The sequence below is a fragment of the Lissotriton helveticus genome, chromosome 1_2 (genome assembly GCF_964261635.1).
Source record: "Lissotriton helveticus chromosome 1_2, aLisHel1.1, whole genome shotgun sequence".
Classification (NCBI taxonomy): domain Eukaryota; kingdom Metazoa; phylum Chordata; class Amphibia; order Caudata; family Salamandridae; genus Lissotriton; species Lissotriton helveticus.
Genome location: NC_136058.1, coordinates 390135757 through 390145566, shown reverse-complemented (window position 1 = coordinate 390145566; position 9810 = coordinate 390135757). Strand labels below are relative to the sequence as shown.

Genomic DNA, 9810 nt, shown 5'->3' with positions numbered 1-9810 from the left:
TATTTAAAAAAATAACATAAATAAAAAAAAAATCATTTATTAGACCAATAGCTCAAACTTTCCTAATGCGAGCCCTATTGCATTTCCAATGCTTGTTTCCTGTTTTTATCTCTTCCTTGAGTGACTTTACACCTTGTACATTTGCAATTATTTTCTGTTCGTATCTCTTATGTAACTCATGTAATCCAGCGTCCTTATGTAACGCAACTGGTTCTTTTGTAAAGTGCTCTGACACCTTCGGGTAATGTTCGCGCTATAGAAAATCGCATTAAATAAATAATAAATAAATAAATTACAGGACTTCTAAGGGAGTTAAATTCCAGAATAAAGTATGCTCAGCTTACAGCGCATGCGCAGGGAAAAGACACTTTAGCAGATCTGAGCATGCGCAGAGTAGTGAGGCCTGAGCTTGCGCAGCTACGAGATACTTTAGTACCTCCGCGCGTGCGTCAGAAGTGACACTTCATATTTCTACCGCGCGCTGGAAGGACTGCTTAGTGCGCCTGCGTAGGGGTCCGCCGTGTTCCTCGGTTTGGTGCTCAGCGCATCTGTATTACTGTGTCCCCTCTGTCCGAAGCCGCCTCCGCTGCTCGCGCTGGAGCCGCTCGTGTGAGTCGCTCACAGTTTTACAGTTGTTTTTTTTGCAGATTTACAGAGCTCGAGCCGGGGTGTTCTGGCGCGTCACACGCGCACGTGCATATGTGTGAGGCGCGCGACCCCCGGCGGGACTCGAACCCGGCCCCAGAGAGGTCGCTCGAGCCCCGGAAAAAAACTAAACGTCATCAGTTGTGACCTTTCACCCCCCGCCATGTCAGACCCTCCTCTCTGATCTCCCTGATCTACCTATGTCTTTTGAGAGATAACAGCTGAGCCATACCTGCCTTCACCCCGTCTCTCTGCTCCTCTCTTTCCTGACATTTTATTTTAACCATTGAAAAAGCGTGGATTCCGCTTTGGCTGTAAGAAAGTCCTGTAAAGAAATTGGTAATACATTTCAAAAGTACCTTGGATAGGAGGCATACTAATACAGTGCGCTTATCCACGTGAAAAGAACTTGACCTTATGAAATGAGACCCTTTAAGAGCAAAGTTCCCAAAAAATGAAAGTTCCCCCTTCTCTGCCTTTTGTTTGTTTTTCTCACAGGATTAAAACAACCACATACATTTACTAATAAGAAATGCAGAATACTGAAGACTGACCAGGGCAAAGTCGCCGTATAAGGGGACTGAAGTTGGTTGGAACAAAGGAGCGGTCTCTGTAGCTTTAGCCTGTACAGTGTCCCTTTGAGGCCTCATTTGGGGAGCTGCTACTACACCTCCCTGCACATTTCAACGGCCTCTGCCCGGTACATCACAGGCAGAGGTGGCTCCCCTCCCTTAGGCGTAACCAATATACACAGATCCCACAGCGCTGGCCAGCCTGGCCTCTACTGCATCAAGGGGCTCTTGGAGAATACCATGAAACGATGACCACATCGCTGGCCAGGCGACCTCTACTGCATCAAGGGGCTCTTCAAGAACACCAGTAATCGATGACCACATCGCTGGCCAGCCTGGCCTCTACTGCATTCAGGGGACTCTTGGATAATACCAGTAAACGATGACCACAGCGCTGGCCAGGCGACCTCTACTGCATCAAGGGGCTCTTCAAGAACACCAGTAATCGATGACCACATCGCTGGCCAGCCTGGCCTCTACTGCATCAGGGGACTCTTGGACAATACCAGTAAACGATGACCACAGCGCTGGCCAGGCGATCTCTACTGCATCAAGGGGCTCTTGGAGAATACCAGTAAACGATGATTGAGAGGGCATCAAGGGGCAGTAGGAGCAAGAGGGCTTAGGTCGAAGAAGACCCCAGGCTCCGGTCAAAGAGGACCACGGGCCGAGTCTGGACTGGGCATGTGTTTTGAGCATTCATTGGCGCTCCCACCTCTGGTGACTACTGTTTTAGCAGCTCACCTGGTTAGACTTGCTGGTAGGGTGATTAATCCACCTGAAAATGTTTCAACACTACTGTGGATAATCTGAGTTTTTTGAAGAAAATTTCACAGATCCAGTTGTTGACTCAAGGGAAAATATTATATTTTTGTCACACAAAATAACATCTTTTTTAGAGAGCAGCGGTATACATTTCACATGAATATTGTTGTTGAAAAAAGAGGTTTGTGGTAGGATGCTGGCCTTTAAGAGAAAGGGAAAGGAAATATAAGGAGAGGAGACAAGTACGACAAAGAGAGATGCAGTGCACTCAGTGTGGTGATGGAGCAATGGGTACATGTAAACATGGGTACTGAAGGGAATGCTAGCATTTCCAGACACCAGAAGAATGATTAAGGAAACTGATAAAGCTCTACAGTCACAAAACAGGGAGCAGTGTTGGATAATAGGATTGTTAATTCAGAGATCATGGTAGCGAAAACTAACTTTGGAGTAGGTAATATGGAAGGAAGTTCATCTGTGTTCTTGCCAGAATTGCATCTTCATTGGGACTTGTGCAACTTCAAGTACAGAAGAGGACTATAGCTAGCAGGGAAATGAGACAAGATATTCTGAAGTCTGTATAGAAAGGCACCGAGGTGCTGAAGGAAAGGGGATAAAATTAGAACAGAGACATAGAAGTCCTTTATGTGAAGATGTCTTGTAGAATAATAATAACAGTTCAATGACGACTGTATGTGTGAGAATTAGTATGTGATTTGGGAAGAGGAGCACAGTCAGTTGTATGTTTTATTTGTGTGTCTAAAGCAATTGTTGGTAAGCAATCACTCTTGAATATCTCAAGAGATATTGTTGGGTTCTGTTAAACGATGCCTCTGTTAAACACTCCTCATGTACCCACCCATGCCAGACCCAAGGCTGCTGTTAACCAATGAATATTCCTTTGCTTATCTTCCCACGTTTTGAGTTGGTTAGTCACCTTTTTGCACCCACTGGCTGCAGGTAGCCTCACAAATAAGGAAGCACTTTTATACAACATGAAGTCCCTATTATTACGACATCACAACAAATATTTTAACATGATCGACAGGTTAGCACCTTGGCAGCAATAGTCATTTCCTCCAATGAAGATATTTATATCATTTTAAATATCAAATTGTCTCTAATACCACATTTTATTTCAGTGAATTAACCCAGTTGAGTTGATTTCTGCAAATGTCAATAAAAATACAAGTTACTAATTGGTGACCTCACAACAAAATAACCGTAGTAATAAACAACAGGCCTCATTACGAGCCCCTGTATGTTTGGGGGATATCCGTGGCTGAAATCACACATTCCAGCTGGTGCACTCTGTAGAAAAGTGTAAGCTTCTTGCCAGAAAAGAAGAAATACACATCTAGTATTTCCAGGTAAACAAGCTCTTTATTTCATATCCAAGATCAAGCTTCTCCAGCCTCTGAATGCCGGCAAACCCCCAGCTCACCACCAACATCTTGTTGAACCTGCACGCTTGGAATTGCTTCTGGCAGCATTTTAAATCGTTTTCTAATTTTTAAATTGCCATTGCTTGGCTTTCGCTTTTTCTCACGCTAGCACTGTAATTTGCGCAGTCGCGCTTCTACCTGGGGGGGTGAATTAGTAAGGCTTACCTGCACGATAAATTGTGGAAAACTCACCCGCATTTGTGGGACTTAGTGAGTAGGGTTATCTGGGAGGATTACATCGCGGCGATAGCCGCCATCTTGGGTGAGTGGTTGGGAAAGCGGGCCGGTGACTAGGCGCCATCTTTTTTGGCGGGCTAGACGATCGCATAGGCGGTCTCCCGCGCCCTGCCCTCGCATCCTTGCATTTAAGGCGATCCTGTTCCTTGGCAGGTAGATCTTGTTGAACCTGCGCGCGTGAAATTGCTTCTGGCAGCATTTTAAACCGTTTTCTAATTTTTAAATTGCCATTGCTTGGCTTTCGCTTTTTCTCACGCTAGCACTGTAATTTGCGCAGTCGCGCTTCTACCTGGGGGGGTGAATTAGTAAGGCTTACCTGCACGATAAATTGTGGAAAACTCACCCGCATTTGTGGGACTTAGTGAGTAGGGCTATCTGGGAGGATTACATCGCGGCGATAGCCGTCATCTTGGGTGAGTGGTTGGGAAAGCGGGCCGGTGACTAGGCGCCATCTTTGTTGGCGGGCTAGACGATCGCATAGGCGGTCTCCCGCGCCCTGCTCTCGCATCCTTGCATTTAAGGCGATCCTGTTCCTTGGCAGGTAGATCTTGTTGAACCTGCGCGCGTGGAATTGCTTCTGGCAGCATTTTAAATCGTTTTCTAATTTTTAAATTGCCATTGCTTGGCTTTCGCTTTTTCTCACGCTAGCACTGTAATTTGTGCAGTCGCGCTTCTACCTGGGGGGGTGAATTATTAAGGCTTACCTGCACGATAAATTGTGGAAAACTCACCCGCATTTGTGGGACTTGGTGAGTAGGGCTATCTAGGAGGATTACATCGCAGCGATAGCCGCCATCTTGGGTGAGTGGTTGGGAAAGCGGGCCGGTGACTAGGCGCCATCTTTGTTGGCAGGCTAGACGATTGCATAGGCGGTCTCCCGCGCTCTACGGTGATAAATAGGATGGAGGGCCCAGCACACAGCGGGCGCGCCATGGGCGCGCCGGAGGTGCGCCAGAGGTAAGCCCGTTTGTGCCCGTTCGCACTCTGGACGCGCTGGTGCCTGGCCCGATCCCTCCTGGCTCTCCTACACCCTTAACCTACACGAGAGAAGAACTCCTAGGCCTTAATCCTGCTGTCTCGGGAGAACATCAGCCCAATACTACCGCTACTCATTCTAACTCTCTGGTTTGTGGCTTGCTAAATGTGAGATCTCTATGCAAGCACCACACAGAGATAGCGCTACTCATAGAACAACATTAGACGCCTTGTTCATGACAGAAACATGGACGAGGCTAGATAGCGGTATAGAACTGGAGCAAGCTTGCCCTCCAGGATATAGGATTAGACATAATCCTCGTGTTGGGGCTAGGGGGGGAGGGGTAGGACTGATCTATAGGGACTCGCTGGATTTTTTCCAGTTAGAAACTATGAAAATCAAGGACTACGAACTGATGGGCTTCTCCCTGAAGGGACAGGGGGGGGGCACTATTCACTGGGCTCTTGTGTTACAGACCTCCGGCTGGTGGCACATCTACTGTGTCCGACCTCACTGACTTGATTTACGGGCTATCCAGTTCCCATGCCAGATTGCTGGTTTTGGGAGATTTTAATCTATGGCCAGATGGACCAACGGATTCAGCCCTTGTATACCTTACTCAGGCCTGTCGCAGTATTAATCTGGAGCAATTGGTCCTCTCTAAGACTCATCAGAGGGGGCATGCTCTGGATTTGATTTTTGCTGACTCTAGTCAGGTAAGGGTTAATAACATCCTCCCGCAATGCTGGATGGACCACGCCCTAGTCCTTTTCTCCGTAGCTTTCCCGTTGGACCATCCTAAGACCGGTAGTACGGGACCGGTTAAAATCGGAAGACAATGGTCTAGGCTGCTGAAAGGTACAAATCTTCCAAATCTACTCTCTGAAGCCCTTCAGCTGGCAGACAATGTGGACGATAGTTACAATGCCATCATCCAACAAATTACGACTTCCTTGGATAGGTTGGCGCCGCTAAGAACAACGCGGGATAGAACAAAAATTGCCATGCCATGGTTTTCGAGGGAGCTGTTCCAACTTAAACACCAGTGCAAGAGAGCAGAGCGGAGATGGAGGAGACATTATCTGGAGTCAGATAAGGTTCTCTATAAACAGGAGTTGGCAGCTTACAAGTCACAGATCAAGTGTGCAAAAGCGAGGTTTTTGGAGGAGACTCTATTGTCAGCTTCGAACAAGGCACAGGCGTTGTTTAAAATGGCCAATGAGATGTCACGACCAGCCTGTGCTACTACAGCTATTCCGGCCTCGCAGTTACTTTGCGACTCATTGGCTACGGCCTTTGAAGATAAGATCGCGACCATCTTGAGTAACTTGGGCCCCATGACAACAGAGTCCGACCACTCACTTACATCTGAGTTGGAGACTGGGAAAGCTAGGCTGGATAGTTTTCCTCTTCCGTCCTTTGCAGAGTTTGGTGCTTTAGTGGATAGTGTTTCATCAGGCTCTCCACTCGATGTACTCCCGCACAAACTTTGGAAGGTTTTCAGGGAAGAGTTGTTCCCTCCTCTCCACGCAGTTTGCTGCCAATCTATCATACCTGACCAACAGACATCAGGTGGTCGCCTTGCCCCCCTTTAAATCTGCCATCAAAAGGGTTGGGCAGGGAGTTCCCCAGGGCTCGGCCATCAGCCCCATTCTTTCCAATCTTTACCTCCACCCCCTGGTCAAGCTAATTAAATCTTTTGGCATCTCAGTCACCAATTACGCTGACGACACCCAGCTCATCTTCTCCTTTGAGGGGGAGAATGCGGTGTCTCGAGAGACCTTTCACCATTGCATGGTCACCACGGCTACCTGGCTGAGTAACAACTCGCTGCAATTTAATAGCTCCAAGACGGAGGTGCTGCACTGCTCAGTGGACCGGGCCCCTCGACCATTACCTCAGGACTTTTGGCCCCCCTCCTTTCAAGGCACGCCAGCTGCAGCCACATCAGTTCGGAACTTGGGTGTAACAATGGAACCGAACCTTCAACTAGATGGTTTCATTGATAAAACAGTTTCCACCTGTATGGGTTTGCTGCGTACCCTGTGGAAGATTCTCCCTCTGCTTCCTGCCCATGCGAGACCAGAAGTAGTGCGCAGTGTCATCTTGAGCAGACTTGACTACTGCAACGCACTGCTTCTGGGGGCACCTTCCACAGCAATAGGCAAGCTACAACGAGTGCAGAACTTCGCGACCAAGTTAGCACTTTCCCGTCGACGTTCTGACTCGTCTTCCATGGCACTCAGAGACTTGCACTGGCTTCCCGTCCCTAAGCGGATTGAGTTCAAAGCTTTATGCCTGGTCTTCCGGGCTTTGCATGGATTGGGGCCTCTACCTTTACAGGAGTTGTTCTCCTGGTATACCCCCACCAGAGCCCTTCGATCAGCTTCTGCTTATTTGGCTGTTGTTCCCAAAGTTCGGAGAAAGCGAATGGGTGGCCGCTCCTTTGGCTTCACGGCATCCAAACTGTGGAATGACTTGCCACTGGCGCTCAGGGGCTCAGAAAACCTTTTGTCTTTTAAAAAAGAATTAAAAACACACCTGTTCCCTAGACTAGTATAGATTCTCCTTTTGCTGATAAGGCTCTAACTGTGTTTGGGGATCTGCTTGATCACAGCGCCAGGATGCCCGTCGGGTGACAGTAGCGCTTTATAAGTGGGTAAAAAAAAACAAAAACAAAAAAAAACAACATCCATTCGCTCCCTTTCAAAACATAATAACCCACGCGACCCACCGCATCCTTCACACACGCGCCAGCATTTTAAATGGCAACACATCACAAGAGTATTATTCGTAGTTGACGCGCACGCGAAGCACACGCGTCAACAACGAATAATAACATACAACAGACCTCCCTCTTTTTTTTTTTGTAAGTCAGTACAAAATTCTTGAATTAGTTGTAACATCCAAGAATATGTTTGAAGAATCATCAACAGAAATATTTTTCCCATTACTGAACTTAGACACTCTGCTGAAGTTCCAAACACTTCCATTGCCCTTACTGCATTCCTGAATACTTCAATTACTTCTATAGGATCAGACCATTTTGCTAACCCCTTGTGTACAAAATTACCTTTTTTCAATCGCACAAAATCTCCCACTTGAACAGAAACCTCCCTACTTGTCTTCCTCTTTAACAAATTATTTTTCATTTTCATTTCATATGCATCAACTTTCCTACGAATTTCCTTCAAATCAACCTCAGCAAAATCAATACGACCTTTATCCTTGTTTTTCAACCACCAGGGTACTAACTGTGTACTAGGTTTACGCCCTCTTAATAGCTCAAAAGTAGATAGAAGTGTAACAGCATTTGGAGTTGTTCTATATGACAATAACATGGATTGGATAGTTTTGTTCCAACATAATCCCCCTTTAACAGCTAATTGAATTGCTTCTTTGACTACTCTGGTAAATCTCTCTATCTGACCATTCACTTCCGGATGGAACAGTGCAATCCTTTTATGAGAAATACCACATCTTGAAAAATAATTCTCCATCTGCTTGCTAACGAATTGAGGCCCATTATCCGTTACAACCTCATGGGGAATACCTTCTCTACAAAAACTGTCATCCATAAATTGTATAATAGCATCAGTGGTAACTTCCTTGACCATTTTAATTTCTGGCCATTTCGAAAAATAATCCATAAGTACTATTCCAAATGAATATTGTTGTGGTAAAATGCTAAAAGGCACAATAATGTCAATACCAAGTTTATTCCAGGGCGAGACAGGTAATTCCACAGGTTGTGGAATAGTAGACAAAGCCTTGGCCGATTTATCACTATTCGCACACAATTCACATGACCTCACTTGGTGTTCAACATATGAATCAATTCCTGGCCACCAAAAATTGTCTTTCAACCGTCTTCTAGTAAGCGATATTCCAAAATGCCCTTCATGAGCCAGATCAAGAAATTTCTTCCTAAGGCCAAAAGGTGGGATAATTGTATCCCCTCTTAACATAATACCATTCTCCACAGCTAGTTCATCTTTAATTTTATGATAACTCATCAAACCTCCTTCAAGTGCTTTCCCTTATGGCCAGCTACCTAATATATATTTCTTTACTTCCTTAAGTTCTAAATCTCTATCCATTTCCTCATTCCACGTTTGTTCCTGTATTACTGAGTCCTCACCAAATACTAAATTCACATCACCTACAACATAAGCTACTTCACATTCATCCTTATCAACATTGTCTGAATCCTTACATGATAAGGGAAGTCTTGACATGCAATCAGCATGAATATTAGATTTTCCAGGAATATATTCTAAAGAGTACTGAAAGTTTTGTAACCTGGAAGAAAGTCTAGCTAATCTTGATGAAAGCGTACGTCAACCACCCGGTGATAATATGTGCACCAAAGGCTTATGGTCTGACTTAATAATAAATTTAGTTCCCCACAAGAATGGTCTAAAATATTCAGCTCCCCAAACACACGCCAAAAGCTCCCCCTCAATCACAGAATAATGACGATCAGACTCCCTTAATGTCCTAGACGCATACGCTACAATCCATTCTTTACCCCATTCTTCTTGAATCAAAACGGCCCCTAAACCACAATCACTTGCATCAACCATCACAATACATGTTTTCCCAATGACAAATGGTTTAAGACAAGGAGCCTTGACAATCATTTCCTTTACAGCTTCCCTTCGTTTATTATGGCATATAACACGCTGAAGAATGTGTGCGTGTCACAGTAGTTTACTTACAGTTTTTCTTGTAGTCCACAGCGCTGGCATAGGAATTGGGTGAGTATTCGTCACTTTGTGATTCAGATTGAGTTTACCCAATTTAGCGCTAGAAAAAAAACACTGAAAACAATCCAAGTTGGCCCAGAATGTAAGAAGAATGATGAATAGTCTTTTTGAAGTGACAAGATTGGATGATGAACCTTTATCCAATGAGATGTGCATAAATCATCCAATGAAAAGCAGTGAAAAGCACTGTTTATGTTGTTTATCCAATGGCGTTCGTGCACTGTGTCCAATAGCAAGGAGCAAGGTAAACTACTTCCGAAGGTATCCAATGAAAATAAGCCACATAAATGAATCCTCAAAGAATTGCTTTTCAATCACCAATTATTAGAAATCCAACGCAGGAGTGCGTTCCCGATTGTCGCCAGTGTAGAAAAGTGTAAGCTTCTTGCCAGAAAAGAAGA

At 45.3% G+C, this 9810-nt stretch overlaps 1 long non-coding RNA gene across 1 annotated transcript in view; it reads left to right on the top strand.

The window, feature by feature from the left end:
* The first annotated feature begins 508 nt into the window (after nt 1-508).
* Nucleotides 509-9810, top strand: part of LOC144806224 (uncharacterized) — a 32546-nt gene continuing 23244 nt past the window's right edge. Inside the window, exon 1 of the long non-coding RNA XR_013605730.1 lies at nt 509-609. This is a non-coding gene — a long non-coding RNA (uncharacterized LOC144806224). The remainder of the gene's footprint in view (nt 610-9810) is intronic.